Source organism: Balaenoptera borealis (genome assembly GCF_965194805.1).
Source record: "Balaenoptera borealis genome assembly, chromosome: 19".
In the NCBI taxonomy this organism is placed as follows: domain Eukaryota; kingdom Metazoa; phylum Chordata; class Mammalia; order Artiodactyla; family Balaenopteridae; genus Balaenoptera; species Balaenoptera borealis.
In genome coordinates this window covers 3,002,381-3,022,503 of record NC_138878.1, presented here as the reverse complement: position 1 = coordinate 3,022,503, position 20,123 = coordinate 3,002,381, and positions in this window count along the sequence as shown.

The following is a 20,123-nucleotide window of genomic DNA, read 5'->3' as shown; positions in this document are numbered from 1 at the left end:
CTACGATAAATGCATGCTATGTTTGTAAACCATTTCTATAAATTCTTTCTTAGGAAACATGAAAAGTCAGGTTTAAGCATCCTTTTAAGTGGAGCCGCTGGCGAGACCACAGCCGTGATGGAGAGGCGGGCCGGCTCCCCTCCCTCCCTCAGGACTAGCTGGGGTCCCGTCTGGTCTGTTACCTCCGTGGGACTGGATCGGATTGGTTTTAGGGTTTCCTGGAGTAGCTTAGCGGAGGCCTTTGCATATACTAGATGATCAGTGAATGATATTAAATAACACTTTTTCAAAAGGGATTTTTCAATTAGCCTCCCCACACACATCAAAGTCCAACAGAAACTCCCCAGCCCCAACCAACCTTAGGACAGGCGGCTTCTCCCCTGATCTCTGAGATGACTTTGCCTCTCAGCACAGTATCTTTTGGTGGGGAGGTGGCGGTGAGGAAGATGAGGACAGAGGGGACATTGATACCCTCTGGTAGCAGGTCCTGAGCCAAATGCAGTGCATGTCCCGCCCATCTGATCGGAACCTTCTAGAAGGAGGAGGCCGCCCATCTGATTGGAAACTTCTGGAAGGGGGAGGCCGAGGCTCCCAGAAGCTCAAGCCAGGCAGCGGGGGGGGGGGGGGGGGGGGGGGGGGGATGGGATGGAGCGGGTCTCCGGCCCACCCTTCCCTGTCACAGCCTGCTTCCTTCCCCATCCGTCGTGATGGTAGATAAATTCAGCTCGAAAAATGCCCAATTCCACCAAATAATTACACGGTTGTTGTTGTTTTACTGAATTGGTCAATCAGTTTAATTAAAGCCGGCAGGCTAATAGCCCCTCGGGGCCAGGACTACCGCCAGCCTGCCTGGGTCCTGCAAGCCTGTATCTTAGCAAAACAGAGCTCCACCTGGGGGGTGGGAGAGCGAGCCTTGGTTTAAGAATGTTATCATTTCATTAAAAAAAAAAAAAAAAAGATAGGCAAAACTATTTGGTCAACAGTGAAATCAATTTATAAATGACCCTTCCCATGTATCCTATAAACTTTCCCTTTTCCAGATTCTGAGGGTCTGGGTTTGGGGAACATTTTATTTAAAAACATGACACATTGAGTAAAAAGAGGAGGACATTTTGCCATCAGCATTGTGAGGAAGCGTATGGCGAAGTGTGCATTTTGCATGAAACATGTGACTCTCCTCTGTAAAACTCTGTTCCAGGAGTTTCATATCTGAGTCTCAGATGCAATCATTGCTGTGCCTGGTGTGACAATACCCTGCATTGACAGAAATGCCACGCCAGGAAGTTTTAAGTGCATCGCTAACCTCAAACATCTTGTGAAGGCTCAGGACAGGCTGGAGGTCCGGAGGGGGAAAGCCTGAACAAGCAGAATTATTAAGCACCTTCTGTGTGCAGCCTCTTGGATGCTATGGTACCTCAGCCTAGTTTGTCCCTCTCCATTTGCTCCACAGAGAACCCAAGGAGCCCAGGCAGATCAACACCATGTAACAGAGATTCAGGGGTCCGGTTGGCAGTTACAGCTCAGGGCGGACAGCTTAACAGAAACCCTCTGGCCACCGGAAACCTGGTCTGCATCCCGGTTCCACCGCCATTGACCTTGGACAAGATATATCAGCCGGGCGGGACTAGAGTGTTCTTGGCGACTGTTTTTTCCGCAACCCCTTCAATTTTGTGCCTGAGGCGAGGGTGTCGCTTCCCTCACCCTCAGGCCTGCCCCCCCGAATATGTGAATAATCGCATTCACCCCTCTGAACCAAAGTGTCCTCAGAAACCCGAGTGGGAGGGGCCTTGCCAGCATGCATGTGGCGATTCTGAGGGGTTTGCAGCCGCAGCGCGAGTGCCCATCACACATGGTACTGGGCTCACACACGTGCTAAGGACCAGGGCCCAGTCCTAAGAGATCCCTGCCCTCGGAGCTTGCAGTGTAGCTGGAGAGATGGGACTATGGAGGGAAAGGAGAAACCACAGGGCTGGAAGGCATCTCAAGGCTGTATGTGTGAGCTACGCGGACAGGGGCACATGCAGGGTTCACCCAGGTGGCCCAGGAGGCCTCCCCGGAGAAGCAGAGACTGCCTGGGCCTCAGAAGATTCGAAGAGGTGGAGAGAGAAAGCACATATCTGAGATAACTCGGACAAGACGATTGGCTTAAAAAAAAAAAATCTCCATGTGCAACCATTTACATCATGAAGGCAAAATGTAGACTTGAGTTACCAGATTCTCAAGAGGATTCTGGAAAACTGACATATCCCGCCCTTTGAGGGGAATTTCTCTTTCCTCTCTGGCCGACACACGCACAAATACACACAAACACACACAGGCACATGCCAGCCGGCACCTCCCAGCCAGCATCCCAGAAGCGATGCCAGCCTTGCCGTTCCCGCCCTCATCCCCAGCGCTGCTATCTCGCCAGGACAGCCACATGCCCGCCGCCCCGAAGCAGAAACTGCCCCCTCCCGAGCCGTTGCCGCCCCCCCCCACAACCGCGCTGGGCCTGAGTGGCCGGCCCGCACACGCCTCCTCCTTAGGTGGACGTGCTAGTGGGTCACCTGTCCTTGGGTAGCTCCTTCTAACAGTGGACCATCTCTGCTTGCGTCTGCTCCTTACCCACATCTGCAAACATGCACCAAGGGGGTGGTGTTTCTGCACGACTCTTGGGGTCTCATTGGTGGTGTCAGTGAGTCCTGAATTCCTCTATAGAATTCTTTAAATCCCTCCTCAATCCCTCCCGCCTGAGAGCAAGCCCCCTAAATCCAATCAATTAACAGCCCAGAAAGTCAATCCTTTTGAATGAAAACTAGACGCTAACACCTAATCACCCAGCCCGAGGGGGCTGGTTAACGCAACTGTAGGTCTGCAGGAGGGAGCCCTGGGCAGACGAAAATGATCAAGAACTGTGTGTGTTGACATGAAAATATGTCCGTGACATATATTGTTAGGTTGAAAAAAAATCAGGTTGCAAAACTAGTCATCCAATGTGATTCCACCAGCTTTTAAAAGGGTGTGTTTATGGGAGTGTTTATACAGAGAGATGTCTGGGGGGGGAGCTGGGGGCACCAAATGCTGCCTTTAGTGACTCACGGTGAGAAATTGGGAGGGGGCATTCTTTTAAATGTCTCTTATAGTTTTTGTAACAATTAAATTTTCTGCATGAGTATGAGTTTTTTCCATAATAATAATAATAATTTAAAAACAGCTAAGCCAGTTTCATTTAGCACTTTTGGTGAGTAAGAAATACCTGATTTTCTAGGCAAATCCATAGAGACGGAAAGCAGATTATGGGTGCCCTGGGCTGGGGGGAGGGGGAACGGAGAGAAACTGCTGACTGGGTCTGGGGTGTTCTTTTGGAGTGATGAAAATATTTTGCAACTAGATAGAGGTGGTGATTGTACGGCGTCGTGAATGTACTAAATGCTACTGAATCGCTCGCTTTAAAGAGGTGAATTGTCTGTTATGTGGATTTTACCTCGGTTGAAAAAAAAAAAAAGTGCCCGATGCTCTTTTGTAAAACAAGCCACCTAATGAAGTTATCTGTTTATCTCCAGGTTGTGTATTTAATAATTTCCTTGACTTGGAAACAGTGATGTAGGTCAGAAGACTGGTTTGTCCTGAGGCAGGGGCTCTGCTTTTGTGTAAACCACAGGAAGGGGCCGCGAGTGAGCGGGATTCAGTTAAATCATCACCAACATTCCTTTTGGTTCAAAAAATAGAGCGTTCTTCAGAACGAAACTTCTCTACGCATGACACTGCACCGTTTTCTTATACACTGTTCAGGTCTTAATACAAAGTGCTAGCCTGACATCCATTGAAACCAGGCCTTCTAGAACTTTCTTCTCTCTCTCTCTCTCTCTCTCTCTCTCTCTCTCTCGTTTCCATCCCTCTTCATTGCATATCATATTGAGATGATTTATAGGAAATACATAGTAAAGAGGAGAAAACCATCAATTGAAAGTGTGAAATTGGGGGAAATGTAAACTAAAGCTGAATATCAAGATTCTGAGAGTGGAATCATTACAACACAGCCGCTGAAGGGATGGAATCCCGCACAGCGGCGGTAGCACGTCATAAATTCAATCCTCGATGTGTTTACGTGGGATGTTTACCTCCAGAGGACCTCTCCTCATCCCACCCTCGGGAGGCTAGCCCGGGGCTGAAACCTCTGCCTGCGATGAACGGACACACACCAGGTGCAGACCCTGCCCACGCTCGCCCAAACCTCCAACACGACCCACTTTGCCTTCACCCGAGCTCACATCACAGACACACACCACCGCACGTCTGCACCGGACGTCTTTTGATGTCAGTGGTGAGGAACACAAATCAAGCGTCGGCCACACTCGACAGAGGGGCTGATTCATCACCCTGGTCCCTCTGAGCAAATGCACATGGGGCTGGGGTAGGGAGGGGGCCCCCCCGAGGTTCGCACAGGGAGGTTGGAAGGTGCTGGAGAAAGGATGGAGGTGAAATGGCCCATCAGTGGTTGTCTTGATTTCTTGGGAACCCCATTAACAGCCTACCGGTGTAGAGCTTCACGTGCGCACGTCACTTTCTCTTTCTTCCAAGTTCTCTCCCTCCCTTCCTCCCTCCCTCCCCCTTCTCTCCCTGCCCCTCCCTCCCCATCTCTCTCTCCTTTCCTCTCCCCCTCCCTCCCTCCCTCCCTTGCTCCCTCTCCCCCTGAGGAGGTCCAGCTGGAGAGAGACAGCTCTCTGAGCTCAGCTGGTGCAGACAGGACTAAAGTAAACAGACTGGTCACCGGGCAGGCAGTTAGCAGCCTTTGGACAGATGATCAGCGTCGGGCTGGTGGCGGACCACACACACGAAGCCCCCTCGGACCACACAGGCGTCGCCTGCCCGCCTGTCTCCACGCACGCAGGCACGCAGGCAGGCACGGACGCAGGCCCGCAGGCCTCCGCTCACTGCGTTTCCTCTGCGCCCCGGGAGGCTGGGAGAAGCGTGTAGACGCCGCGTGGGTCCCCTCCCACCGGGCCCTGCGTGCCTGTGCTGGATTCCGCAGGCACCCCTCCAGGCCTCAGTTTCCCTGCCTGTGAGCTGGGGTGATAACAGCTGCTGGTGTGCAGGGTGTGTGGACGCCTGCCTCCCGGGGCTCATGGCTCGCCCCTTGGGACCCTCGTTACCATTGTCTCCCCTGCGGCCGGCGGCCTGCACCCTCCTGAGGTGCTGCGTGCCGGCCGGAATGCCGGCCGCACCTTTCTTGCCCAGAGACAGCTCCAGGAGGCCACATCCAGAAAGCCTCACCAACAGGAGGCCCTGGGTCCCGCCAGCCGCCCTCCACTCCCGTGGGCACAAGGTGTGCGGGAGCCCAGGGGCTCATGTCCCAGGGGGCTCCCGAGTCCCTGGATGCCTTGGAAGGGGCCCATCTCCTGACTCACCGGGCTTATCAGATAGAGACGTTGCCCCCGGGGGCGATGGAGGGGGTGCAGGCTAGTGTCCATCCTGGTGACACCCCAGACACCACTCCGGGGTGGGGTGTGGGGCCTCAGGCCTCCCCGGCCCCATCTGCAGGCTCTGCTCCGCTCCCAGCGCGGCCGGCGCTGACCAGGGCCATCTGTCTTCATTACGCAGGTTTATTTGGGGAGGTGAGCAATGGGGGGCTGTCATGGCTGAGAGGAGGCTTGATCTATTGGCAGACATGCTTTGAAGCCCCCGTCATGGTTGCAGTTCTGCAGATCAGAGTGAGGCGGACGGCAGTCCCCCCCATATAAGGGGGGGGGTTCCATTCCTGGGGCTCGGGGAGCCCTCCCTGGGAGGATCAGGTGCGAGCCGAGCCTTTGAACTTTGCACTGCTGCCCACTTCATCTCCTTGCACCATCCAGTCTATTTTTATTGAGCACCTACTATGCGGGGTCACCAGCCCAGGCTCCGAGGACGCGATGAGGGACACCAAGGACAGAGGCCTCGTAATCTGCAGGGAGAAGCAGACAAGAAGCAGATGTGCATGAGGTTCTCGGAGAATGAGGAGACCAAAGGCAACTAGACAGGCCGATGGGGTGGGGAGCCAGCGGTCAGAGCAGCCCGGGCTGGGGCTCCAAACTTCGATGCCATAAACTCTTTGGGAACCCCATCAAGTGAGAATCCATCTGTGACTCTGAGTCAGCCTTCCAGGCCCAGGCCCCTGGCCCCTGAACCACCTGCCTGGTGTACCAGCCCTCAGTTTCCCCACCTGGAAAATGGGCCTGCAGTTGTTTTCAGGATGGAATGAGGTCACAGAGGCAAAGCCCCAGAGAGACCCGTTACTGCGGGAGAAGCTCCTCGTTTAATCCGTGGGTGGAGATAAACGGGTGCTGGAGAGACTCCGCCGTCCTGGGCAGGGAGGAAAGATGGGGTCTCATCCCTCAAGGTTCTTTCTACCACTTTGCCCTGTTCCTTGGGATGGTATTTAGTTACTAGTGAATAATTATAAGGGTAAGAAAGGCTTTCCATGGAGGAGGGGCCCTGAAATCATTTTCTTGCTAAAACAGGCCTTGCTGTGCCTTGCAAATATAAAGAGGGGAACAAAGCAATACTGACACGATATAGAGGAATGACCTGGCTGGAGAAGGAAGGAACTCATCGGAATTCCGTCACGAAATGTGAGGTGACTGTTGTTTTCTTTCTGGGGCCTCCACTCACGAGAACTTCCAGGTTGAATCCTGGCTGGATCCCAGCCTACGTGTGGGTGTGATCTGGGCAAGTTACTAATCTCCCGGAACCTCAGTTTGCTCATCTGTGAAATGGGCCTATAACCCTGTCACCAGGAGGGTTGTGAGCAGGTGCTCAGTACATAGTAGGTGAGCAGTAAATCTGCCTCTATCTCATTTTCCTTCTCCCTCCCTTCCTTCTATGTCTCACTCCCCACGCCTTTTCCTTTTTTTTTTTTTTTCTTTTTCTTTTAAACACCACTAACATAGATTGCAGAGTGTCTTAAAAACTGGAGAAACAACCAATGAGGACACCGAAAGCAACCACTTCAAATTGAGCCTCTGAGCTTGGCCCTTGTGCCCGGGGAAGCAGGGTGAGGGCCTGGGTTAGGAGCGGAAGCTGGAAACAGAGCCCTGTAATTCTACATTTCATGTACCTGTAGGCTGCCGCCCCAAGCAAGATGGGTCGGGGAAGAGGGAGCGCCAGCCTCCCTGCATCTTTGGGATCTGGGGGGGCCGTGACACCCCTGCTTCCTGAGCACCTCCCCCGGCCGCGCAGGAGTCCCCACCACGAACGCCCCTGTCACTGCCGCAGACAGCGGCCACGCATCCCCGTCCCCAGGGGGCCGCCCAAACCCGGGAGGTTCGCGGTCCCACCAGACAGACAGACGGAGCCAGCAAATCCCCGCGTTGCCCCCGGCTGCCGCGCGCGCGGGAAACACATCTGCCTGTCAGGGCCCAGTGCAAGCACAACACAGACCCTCCACGGCCGGGAGGCGTTTTGACTCCTGCTGTGAAACACGAAGGTCACGCCCCGGGGCTCCCCCTGTGCCCTCTCCTCACCAGGGGGAATCCGACAACAGCCTTGTTATTTACGCAGCTTAATGCGATCCAGAGGCGGCTGCCCGGCGCGGGGACAGGGAAAGCGGTCCGGCCCCAAAGAAACCGGTTTCACTTGCTGCATTTTGAGCCTGACATCCGGGAAGAGAGCGAGGAGGACGAGGAGGAGGATTTCTGCGGCAGGAGCCTCCGGCGGCCCTCAGGATGGACGGTGAGGCCCCACACGCCAGCCCTCTTCACCCTGTCTCTCGGGCCCGGGCACAGTCTCAGCGCAGCCTCCAGGGTGTGCAGTAAACACTCCCTGATTAATCCTCTCCCCGAGAGGCTCCCAAGCCGGCGCCTCTCTGTGTTTGCTAACTTCCAGCATGCCACAGGCTTGCAGTGTAAGCTCTCTGAAACTGGTGGCTCTTCCCGGGAGAAATGCTAAGTTGGGTTTTGGGGACTTTTTAAGGCAGGTTTTTTTTTTTCCTCCCCAAAGGTTTATCTTCTCCAAGGACTCAAGGACTCATGCAATCCACATTAAACCATGATTTGACGCAGTGATGCTATTTTGTTTTGCACGTTTTCTATGTTCTATGTTTTGTTTCTATGGAAAGACACAGCCACTGTGTCACACCGGGTCTGTGTCATGCGCCCTCCACTCACTGGGTCTGTGATCTCCGGTGGGTGGGTCGCTTGGTGTCCCCTTCACTAGTAAAATGGGGATGGAGCTGGGACTTAGCCCCCCAGAGTGTGGGCTAATTAGAGATGAGAATGCAGATGACGAAGCAGAGCCTGACACCGAGCTGGCTTCGCGTACCAGTGACTCCTGTTTTGTCTTCACCCTTGCCCACAATTGGAGGCTGTGCAGTAAAGGGATTACACAGATGATGGAGCCCACAGACCTGGATTCAAATCCCAGCTCCGCCCCTTGCCCACTGTGTGACCTGAGGCAAGTTACTTAACCTCTCTGTGTGGCTCGTTGGTTTCCTCATCTGTAAAATGCGGGTAATAAATGCTGTGAAGATCACGTGAGTTAATAAATGCCAAGCACTGAGAGCCGTCCCTGACTCAGAGTCAGTTGGCTTTTATTATTGTCATTATGGGGAGAATGGCTATTCTCAAACTCTCAATTTAAAGTCTTCACAAAATATTGCACAAGCAACAGCGTGGCAAAAAAAAAAAAAACGATAATACAAAAAGGAAAGCCCTACAAAAATTGCTTTCTGATAAATCCTATTTTAAGGTATTTTTGTAATATGTAGATATTTTTGTGTCTTTTGTCACAAAACAGCTCCGAGAACTGCTCATCTTGGGAACACACAAGCTGGGAAGTTAGGCTGCAGAAGCCTGGCATTGTGGAGTCAATTCCAAGCCCTGGGTTTTAGCTCGTGTTTTCACAAGCATCCATCCTGCCCTGTGTCCTGGAATGAGGACTGTACTGTATCAGCCACTCGTTCAGTATCAATCAGCCATGTAACCCTTGGCTGCCGTGGCTTTGCGGGGCCACGTCTTTTACAAACTTCCCACAAATGTCCCTTGTTTCCTGCAGAAAATGAACAGTGTGGAGGCAGGGCTTTCTGTCTTTTGTTCACTGCACTGTCGTCTGGGATGGAACAGTCTGGAACATAGGAAGAGCTCAGTACATAATTGAGGAATGAATGAATGAATGGAAGACGAAGTGAACCTTACAAAGACGATACTTTCCGTGAAGTCTCTTAGAGCATTTTTTGGACAGATAATTTCTGTGTTTTTTTTTTTTTTTTTTTAAGCTCAAAGTAACCTACGATTTGGTTTAATTCACTCAAAGTAATTCCAGAATAGAAACGTGGTGCCGTGTATCGGTGCAGCATTTTACATTTTTTAGTGATTTTACATCCATGTGGTCCTTCCATCACCCTTAAAACCCCGCGTGGTGAGTAGAACAAACGGGATTCTATTTTCCCAGGGTCCAGCCTGAGCCCAGCCAGGAGGACCCCAGAAGGTGTCATCAGTCATCTGGGGTGGCAGTGGGTGACCGCGACCAGCACCCCCAGGCTGAGGGGGGAACTCAGCAGCTTTCAGCGTTCTCTCTTTTGATGTCCCCATTCCTATCCTTATTTCCTGAAATGGCCCCAATAAAGTGGCTCTGTCATCCTGTTTCTCCCTTGGCTGGTCTCTGTCTTTCTCTGTCCTGTCCCTCTGTTCGATGGCCCACTGGTGTCCCCCTCGGTCCCTCCCCTCGAGGGAAGCCAGGAGCCCGATCCACGACTCACACCCCCAGAGCCCCCATGTCCACGCCTGCTGCCTGTTTCCTGGGAATTTCAGGCTGTGCCGAGCCAGGGGCCCAGGTCTTCTCTGCTCTCGGCCGGGAAGGCAGGTCCTCCGCCAGCTCTCAGCCCTGCCTCTGCTTCCTGTTTACTTCTGAGGGAGGCTGGGGACCTCGGGGTCTGCGGCCAGCCCTGTGGTCTGAAGCGAGCCAGGCCGTGCGAGGGGTTATCAGCCCATCAGCCCAGATAGGCTGGAGGGCTCTGCCATCCGTCAACTGTCTTCCGTCATTGCAAGCTCCCTGTCCTGGAATGTCGTCTTATTAGATGGATCAGGCCAGATGAGACAGTTTAGAGAGTTTCTGCAGGGCTCGGCGAGTTATTTCACTTTTATTTTCAAAATTAGGACATAGATACTCTTTTAAAACTCTAATAAATGTTTCTTATTAAAAATTGCCAAAAAATCACCAAAATATAGAGAAAACAGTAATGATCGCCTAAAACTTCATCACTCAGAGATAATATTTTGGTAAAATTTCATTAAATGTTTATCTATACAAACTATACCCATAGAGATCAACGGGTACTATTTTACAAAAATGGGGTCATCTCCTATCTCCTGCAGTTGACCTGCTTTTCTTTTTAGCTCAACGATATGGCATGGATATATTTTCATGTCAGCAAATAAAGATCCACATCATCTATACATAGTTGTAGAGTGTCCCACAAACTCCAGTGGCGGCACTCAGACTTTTTCCAAGTTTTGCTGCTCCGTATTATAAACAATGCTACAACGAACATCCGTTGCACTAAGTATTTGCCTAAGTATTTCCTTGGGTCAATTCCTAGAGGTGGGGTAACCAATATAAGGCTTTCATGGTTAAAATATAGATGTGTTCATAGCAAGCCATCCACAAACAAGGAATTACTAATTTTCCTTCCACAAACCACCTACTCCTGGCCCCTGTTCCCATTCCTGTCTCCCACTGGGCACCACCCCATCCTTTCCCTCCGCCAATACCGTAGGTACAAAGTAGCATCTCATGGTCGCTTGTTTGCATGTTTTTCTCTGTCATTTATGCACCTGTGAACTGGGGCATCTATTGAGTCCTAGAACTTCATATTGCAAAGGTCTTTTAACGGCCAACGGGTTCCCACAGACCGCCCACCCCACATATATCCCTCCACCCAGCCACTGGATACTTGAATCAGCTCAACTGTTTCTCTCAAAAGAGATCATCCTGGCTCTGATGTTTGAATACTCCCATAGATGGGGAGCTCACCACTGCTCGAGATGGTCTACTGCATTCCCAGCTCTGCTGTTAACCCTTAAAATACAGTCCATGGGGAACAGCCGTGTCACACCAGGAACTGCGCTAAACCCTTCAGCGAACAGCGTCTCAAGCCTCCAACAGTGCTGGAAGCACGGATCACAGCCTCCCTCTTTGTTCCGGTCAAGGTCACTGAGACACAAAGATGAAGGGACTTGCTGAGGGTCACACAGCTATGAAGCAGCAGAGCGAGTAGCTGAGTTGTGTTGTTTCTCAAACACATGGAAACCGCACCACTTAAAAGGCTCACAGGGACTTCCCTGGTGGCACAGTGGTTAAGAATCCGCCTGCCAATGCAGGCGACAAGGGTTCGAGCCCTGGTCCGGGAAGATCCCACATGCCGCAGAGCAACTAAGCCTGTGCACCACAGCTACTGAGCCTGCGCTCTACAGCCCGCAAGCCACAACTACCGAGCCCGCGTGCCACAACTACTGAAGCCTGTGCGCCTAGAGTCCGTGCTCCACAACAAGAGAAGCCACTGCAATGAGAAGCCCATGCACCGCAACAAAGAGTAGCCTCTGCTCGCCACAACTAGAGAAAGCCTGCGCGCAGCAACAAGGACCCAGCGCAGCCAAAAATAAATAAATTAAAAAAAAAAAAAAAAAAAAAGGCTCACAAAGGAAACTTCAACCCGGTTAGAAATCTAACTTAGAAAGTGCTGTCTCAAACTATAGATTTTTTAAAAGACTTCTCCTCCTACAGACACTGTCTTCAAGTGCCCAGGGAAACTAGAGCCACCGTCACACACCCATTTTGTTTGGGTGTCTTTCGACACAAAGCCCTGCTGGCTGCTGGGGCCACGGAGATGCAGGAGGCCGGCCCAGCCTCAAAGATGTCCCATGACTCAGGCCCATCAGCTTCTGGCTTACACATGAGGGGAAAAAAAGTCTAAAGGATAACTTAATTGATGTAGACCCCAAATTAATCCAAAGCACTCACTCCTATTTTTTTTTCCACTGGGAGCTGTTTTTAGAGATTAGATTTTCTACCTGCAGAAATTCCCTTTAGCAAAACACAGGCACGCTACACAATGACCTCGTTTGTCCACTCTCTGACCTAGCCTTTCTGATTACCTGACACCTCTTTCCCAGCTACCTAGGCCTCACATTATTCTTCAAAACGTCATTCTTGGTGGGTCAGGCCTAGCATCAGTCAGTCACACTTTAGTATGAATTAGTCCAACAAATTAAGTAGGTGTACTTTACCAGGAGTAATTATGCATTTTTTTGAAGGGGGCATGTTCATCATGAGATGGGTGTCTGTGAATTGGACAGCGGGGAAGACACATTTAGTTGGAGAGGACGTTGCTCAGCTTCACCGAAATTAACCCTTAAATTTCATCTCTCCGGCCCTTTCTGCTTTGCTTGAGCCCCTATCTGTCCTCAGGACACACAAGTAACAGATTCAGCTATGGGCTGCTTCTAAACTGAGGAAGGTTGGGCCATCAAAATTTAATCTTTCATTTTGTTTCAAACCAAACCAAACAACACTGGAAAAAACCCAAAAAACAAACAAGCTAAACAAAAGTGCACACTGTGATCCCTTTTAATGTAAAGATGCCACCCTGGGCCCAAATCTTTTCGTGTAAAATCCGCTAGCTGGGAACCTCCGTGGCTTGCAAACTAAATTTAAAAGCTTGCATCCCAAGACCCTTGAGCAAAGGTTACTCGAGGTCTATTCCGGGTTCAGGCGGGAAAAAAAAGCTTTATTTGGCAAGGAAATGCCTTGTGAGAGGCGCTCGCTGACCAGGGGCACGGAGGAAAGCTGTGACTCAGTGCGTTTTTCTTTTGGCATTTACAGCCCTGAAAAATGATTGCAGCTTCCTCCGGTCACTGGAGCCAGAGCCTGAAGAAGTGACCTTTAAGGAGAGTCTGTTTACTCCACCCTCAGCCGAGGGCCCTTGCGTGAGCTCTGCGAGGTAGCACCCCGCCTTGGCGCTGACCCCAGGTCTGCATTCAGACTCACCAGCTTGGGACAAACAGTGGGTGAGGGAGTGGGGCTGGTGAGGGGCTACTCTGGGGGTGGGCGGACGGGGTCAGGGTCAGCCCCTTCCTGCTGGGCTCCGGGGGCTTGCCTCTGGCCTGGAACATCAGACAAAACGTGTCTGTGGTGACCTGCCATCTCGCACTCCGTACCTTCTGGAAACCCTCTACCAAGGCCAGCATCAACCTCTCTTGCTTTTTAGACAAAACAAGAAGCGATTAGCCTAGATGGGGATCCTCCTCTCTCCCTTGTGGGCCACACCACAAACTGGATTGGAATCTTGATCCCCTGGACCTTTATACCAAGGTACACAGAGTGGGGAGTGGCAAGAAGGTTAGCCTGGACAGCACTCAGAACTCTCCGAAACTGAACCGTCCACGTGTTTTACAGCAGACGAGGAGACGAGAATCTGATTCCTCCACTTAGTTTCTTAAATGTGAAATAAAGAAGCATATGTAACGGGACCTGCCAGTTTTCAAAAGTATAAATAAAACTTGCGGACTTGGATTTAAGTTTTTAAAGGTCATTTTGAAACCTTCCTACTGACAACATGATCGCTGCTAACTTTCTCTTTGTACCTTGATTCAACAATCTTTTCTTTTAGAGAGACGGTGTTTTGCTATAATCCTTTGGTTTCTTTTATAAATATAACGTTCTTTCTTGCGAGAAAATTTAGGAGTTTAAAAAGGAAGTTAAAGTGATATGACATTCCAACATGCAGAAGTAACTGCTATTAACATGGTGGTAAACTTCTTTTCAATCTGTTTTTCTTCAAGTGAGTGAGTGTGTGTGTGTATGTGTGTTTGTGTGTGTTATAATGATGCATCCTTTACAAAGCCAGTGTCAGGAATTTTATACTGTGCTTTTCTCACTTGTCAATACCTCATAAGCACTTTCCCAAGTTGTTAGAGGTCGTTTATAAACATCAGTTTAATGGTTGCCTAATATGCCATCTTATGGATGTGCCATAATTTATTTTGTTATTCCTCTATGAAGAAAAAATGTTTTAAAGTGTGCAAACTTCCTTTACCGGTGGAAAAAAATAGAATAGCTGCTCTGGAATGGTTATTTGTGATTTCCTGAAATTAGTTCACAAATATTAGACATTTTTTGTTAACCCAAGTACCTACTTCCTGGTGGATTCCAAATATTGACCCGATAGTGACCAGAGGAAGGGGAGTGGCCAGACCTTTTCCTTGTGAGATGCGAGGTGGGCTCTGGAGCTAAGTCTGGGATAAGCTTGCTGTGGGGTGGTGGTGAGGGGCGCCCCTGCCAGGGAGTGGGCTGGGGTGGCCTGTTCTCAGTGTCTGTGAGTCATGAGCTACACTGAGAAAAGAGGAAAGAAAGCACGGAGCCTGTGTCAGAGAGAGCATTGCCAGAGTCTACACCAATTTCAGGGGTTCCCAGCCCCTGAGCCCTTACTGAGCCCCTTAGGGATTCTAGGGTCCCAGGGTTAATTAATAGGATCCTCGGTGACCCAACTTCAAAATTATGCCTGAATCCCTTCAATCCATAATTCTGGGAAGATCATACAACATTTTTTTTGAGCGCTCGCTATTGACATTCAAGAGGGAAAACGTTTGTTTTGCTAAAGTTGAGAAACCATAAAAATTCTCTCTGAAACTTACGACATTGAGGGCATCACAAAGGAAAGTGTGACCCCAAAAAACTGAAACTTTTAGAAGATTTTACAAGTAGCGTAAATCTGCAATATATATTTAGCACACTTAAAAGAGTTACAAAATGAGCATTGTTTTGGTCTGGGGAGAACTAAAATAGTCACACTTGTTTCTCCCACAGGGTTTTATGTATTGCCAGCTATGTGATGGGATTAGCAACGGCAGGGTGCCTATCTCTGAGATTCGCGGTCTTTGGTTAGTAATTTCATTCCCTTATAGTGTAAGGCCCCACTTCAGCATTCAGGCTCCACGTGTGCCCTTGGAAAATTCACCAAACTCCCGAAAGTCTCAGTTTCTTCATCTGTAAAATGGGGCACCTGCCTCACAGAAAGGAAATGGGGCACAGACACTCGTCGGCACACGCTGGCACAGGAGCACATTCAGTACGTTCCTTATGATGAAGTGTTTTGTTAGTTCTCATGGAAAATCCCGAGATGCAGACAGAACTTTAGGATAGAGATCGGTGGCCAGAGGCTTCAAGAAGAATGGACGAAATGAATATGGCTTGACTTTCATGACTAAAAGTCTGGGAATCATTTATGTTACAATTTCATATTCTAAACTGAATCAATTGTTCAGCAAAGGGGGAAGAAAAACCACTACCTACCCACGGATCGAGATAGCCATCACACTGTGGGGATTTAAAAGATTTGGAAGGAAGCTTCTCAAGTAGGGTTCCATTTTATAGTCCACAGCAATGCACAAGGGATCCTATTTTTGAGATTGCATTTGACCTGGCATAATGCAGTATACTTGTTGATTAATTAATAATAATAATAATATTAATATTAATTAATAATATTAATATTATTATTAATAATAATAAACCTCACACTGACAGGACAATTACTAAGTGTTAGGGAGTTGCTAAGCCCTCATGTAGAACTCATTTAATCCTCATGGCAACCTTAACATGTAACTCTGGTCACCTCCACTCTGCAGAGGGAGAGACAGAGGCAGGAATGGCTCACAGCCTGTCTCAGACCAAACCCAGCAGCTCAGCCCCAGAATCCATGCTCTTAGACACTGCGCTGTAATCCTAATACGTCAGCTCTTCTACGTAGAAATATTCACACATTTTCTCATCTAAAAAAAAAAATCTGTTAACTAATGTTTATAAAATTCAAAAGAGGCAGCTCGTTCCCTGAAACAGAACAAACCTGAAGATACTCAGGCAAAGTGATGATGGTGACCAGTTGGATAAACTGTGATGAATTTGTACGATTCACACTGCCCTTGGGGAAAGATGTCATTTAAGTCAGATAACCCACGAGTACAGACAGAACGTGTGCTGCGGTTTGCTGCTCCTCCGTCTGGAGGGCTGCTCCAGAAGCAGACAGAGGCGTTGCCTCAGTATCGGGTGGCAGCACCGTGTGGGGCGTAAGCCCTCGGACCCCGCTGCCAAACTTGCAGGTCAGACCTGGTCCTGCCCCTTCCGACCTGGGCAGCAAGCTCTCAAGTCCATCCCCTGCCCTCCAGGCCAGGCCTGACTATGGTCCCCATTGGCAGAGACATGATAAGGACGGTGATCGCCCAGGGAGAGGGGCACGGAGGGAGGGCATCAGCGATCTCCAAGTGGACATGACCTACTAGCCAAGTGACCTGGGCAAGGCATGCACCCTGGGCGTGGGTGTCTCCATCTGCAGAGTGGACCGCAGGATGCCTGCTCTGGCCACCCTGGGCTGCTCTTCAGCAGTGTTTGGCATTCTCCCGTGTGCCCTGTGCTGGGGCCGTGGCATGACATCTGTCCAGATGGGCACCATGCTTAGAAGGGCAGCTGTGTGGCCGGGGCTTCGCCCTCCTCCTCAGCAAATGGGTGTACAATGGCACCTACCCACTAGGTTTTGGGTCGATGCCACGAGTTGGTGCATTCAGACCCCTCCCCCGTGCCTGGCACACAGCAAACACTAGCAGGGCCAGCCAGCAGTGTAACCGCCGCGTGTCAGAAAGCCTGCCCTGTCTCTCAGGGTGCCAGGCCAACTCAGGACTGTTTTCTTTTTTTTTTTTTTTTGTAATAAATTTTTTTATTTTATTTATTTATTTTTGGCTGTGTTGGGTCTTCATTGTTGCACGCAGGCTTTCTCTAGTTGCGGCGAGCGGGGGCTACTCTTTGTCGCGATCCATGGGCTTCTCACTGTGGTGGCTTCTCTTGTTGCGGAGCGCAGGCTCTAGGCACGTGGGCTTCAGTAGTTGTGGCATGCGGGCTCAGTAGCTGTGGCACGCGGGCTTCAGTAGTTGTGGCTCACGGGCTCTAGAGCGCAGGCTCAGTAGCTGTGGAGCACGGGCTTTGCTGCTCTGCGGCACGTGGAATCTTCCCGGGCCAGGGCTCGAACCCGTGTCCCCTGCATTGGCAGGTGGATTCTTAACCACTGAGCCACCAGGGAAGTCCCCAACTCAGGACTGTTAACACTTGGGTGCATGAGGACACGGCAGTGCCGAAAAAACTGAGCTTAGGTATCACGGCTGAAGTAATTGGAGATAAACGTGTGGGACTTGACTTGAGGTAATCAAAGAGAGAATGCATTTGCAAACTAGCAGGTTAAAGTTAACATAAACTTTGGAAACCATGAGGAAATTAAGGATATCACTTTAAATTAAATATCTTAAGTAGACATGTTCCTTAAATGTGATAAGACAGCTATGGTACATTTAGTCAATGCCGATTGGTAATTAAAAGCGGATTTCTGCAGGCTTAGCTGCCCGGGAGGAGAGATCGATGTCTTCGTACAGGAGCTGATAGCCCTTGCAAGTATGGTTTCAATAATCCTCGGGCCCCATTGGCCCTCCACTCGGCAATAGTAATGATTTGTTCTTGTAATGAAATGATATTCATTTACTGCGAATGCGGTGTGCACGCAGGGCACGATTCCATGGGTGCTGCTAGCCTGGCTATGACCCAGTGTGGGGACGATTACATGGAATTCCAGAATATCAGAGCCGGAAGGGGCCCGAGTCATACCAAGTCGCACTCCACCATTTCACAGATTTAACGCAGGGTCTGTGGAGCTCTTCATGCACTTAGGAGCCCCTCACTGTCGGCTTCTGGGAGGGTCCAGGGAAAACTGAGCATAGGACACCTTCTCTCCCCTTTTCCTCCTCTTAAGCACCCCAACCCCTTCATGCAGGTCCCACATCTGTCCTCAACCTCAGTTTTCTGGCTGCACCAGCCTCCCAAGCCTTTTCAGGACATGCGGTCCCTGTTCTAACCTGACATTCCCGTGGCTGAACCCCCTGGATGCTCCAGGGAAAGGTGGCAGCTTGGCCGGGGCTCAGGGCCGCTGCCCATGACTTTGTCCTTGGTTTTCCCACAGACGCTGGTTTTACATTCAGCCAGCTGAAACCCACGAGCCCTCTGGCTCCATTTTTCCTGTCTGCAAACAACCACCAAGTGTAAGAGGTGTGTCTTTGTCTCCTCTCAGAAAAGACCCCCAAAGAGTCCCAATATACAAATAACTCCCCAGGGCCGTCCTCTGTCCCAGAAGCTGTGCCAGGAGACCCCTGACTTGGGATGGGGGGAACCATGCCCCTCATCTAGCTGGGTGGTCCCAGTGAAGACCCACGGGACGCTGGGTTCTCTTCTCACATCCAAGGCTCTGGGGTGAGGACCCGGGGCCCTGGGTCCCCCATATCTGTGAGGGTGGATTCAGGTGGTGGCACCTCGGTTTTTAAAGCACTACAGATGGGAAAAGTGGACACAGCTGGATGGAGCTGCCCCTGGAAACTTCCGCCGAAGGCTGCAAAATAGACAAGTTCTGCGTCTCTCAGGGTCACGCCCGTGTTGTCTGTTTGAAATGACGGGGGCTGCAGCTCTGGACGTGCACACACGGAGACAGGACACAGCAGGGAGAGGAGACGAGAGCCACGCACGGGCGAAGACTAGCAGGACACAGCCTCCGCTCCGGGGATGTCTCTCTCTCTGTCTCTCTCTCTGCCCCATTCTCTCTCTCTGTCTGTCTCTCTCTCTGCCCCATTCTCTCTCTCCATCTCTGTTTCTCTTTCTGCTTCTGCCCTGTTTGTCTCTCTTGGTCTGTCTGTCTGCACATGTGTGTGCTTCTCTCTCTCTCTCTCTCTCTCTCTGTCCGTCTGTCTGTCCCCTCCCCCCGCCCCGTCCTGGTACGACACACTAATTCCAGACCCAGGTCCCCGTGCTCCTCATCGTGTTCCCCAGACCGCCAACATCTTGAGCCCTGGAGCCCCACGGCCGCCGACGTGAATACCTGAGGCTTCTTCTGGAAATGAGGGACATCTGGGCGGTCCTGGCGCTTGCCTCTGTTCAGCCCCATTCAGTCCCCAAATGCACAAATCGCTCACTCATAAGACAGTGGCACATTGAGGGAAAAAGGAATAAATTTGTGTGTCTTTATGAACATTTGATTTTCTTCTGGCAACACATCTCTCCTGCTTCAACGGCATTTTGCACCTGCAGCCAATGCTCTGCTCCAAGGGACCTGCTCCGGCTTCTACCGTCTTGAGCTCCTGTCTTCCACTGACATGAAAATTCAAAGGAAAGAACTAGCATTTCTGGAGCTGCTCCTTCTCTCCACAGAGCATTGGGGGTCTGACAGGCGCGCCTCGTGGAGTGGGGTCCCCGAGGGCCAGCAGTGGAATCTGTGGCTCCAGGGCGGAGGCCGGGACGCCCCTTGTTTACAGGCTCCCCGCAGCTCCGACCCTGCACTTTCACAAACCCGAGGAGGTCTGATCAAAGGGCCGACTTTCCCCTGAGCAGGGCTGTGGCGTCCTCTCTTAGCGAGAACTCCTCACTGCACGCTAGCTGAGCGGCTTATTTTCTTGGCTCCTCCAGACTCCTGAGGGGAAGTAGCCTAACTGTGTAATTAAAGCCCTAGGAAGCCGGTGACACAGCTGCGTCTCTGCCCCACATGAGGGTGGTGAAGCATTTGCTAATGCTGACGGCTCAAAACAGCTTCACGTCCTGCAGGCAAGGCCCGATGTCCCTCTGCAAAGCCACGGTCCTGATGCAGGCCCGCGTGCTCCCCCCAGCTCACTCCGCCGGGTCACCAAACCTTTTCTCCATCTTCGATCCCCAGCCCAAGCTCGGTCCCTGGCACAGGGATGAGGACCCACGAATGCTCCGGGCCCAGACGGGATGCGTTTATGCCCTCGACAACCAACACACGTTTGTCAAGCGGCTGCTCCGAGCAGAGGGGGCTTAGGCAAGTGCTGGTCTGCCAGCCCAGGGATGGAGCAGTGAAGAAAGGACTGAATGAATGAAGTAACGAATGAGCAACACTACTGCACGTGCTACGGGATTCGTGCTGCGGGGCTGGGTTATTTGGTAAAAAACATCCGGGCCTGTAAGTCCCGGCTTGGCAGTCATCTGGCCCCGTCTGGGAAAGAATGAACGGCAGGGCGTGGAGGGGGCAGAGCGGAGGTGCTGGGCAGCACAACCGTCCTTGCCTCGCTGCCCTGCAG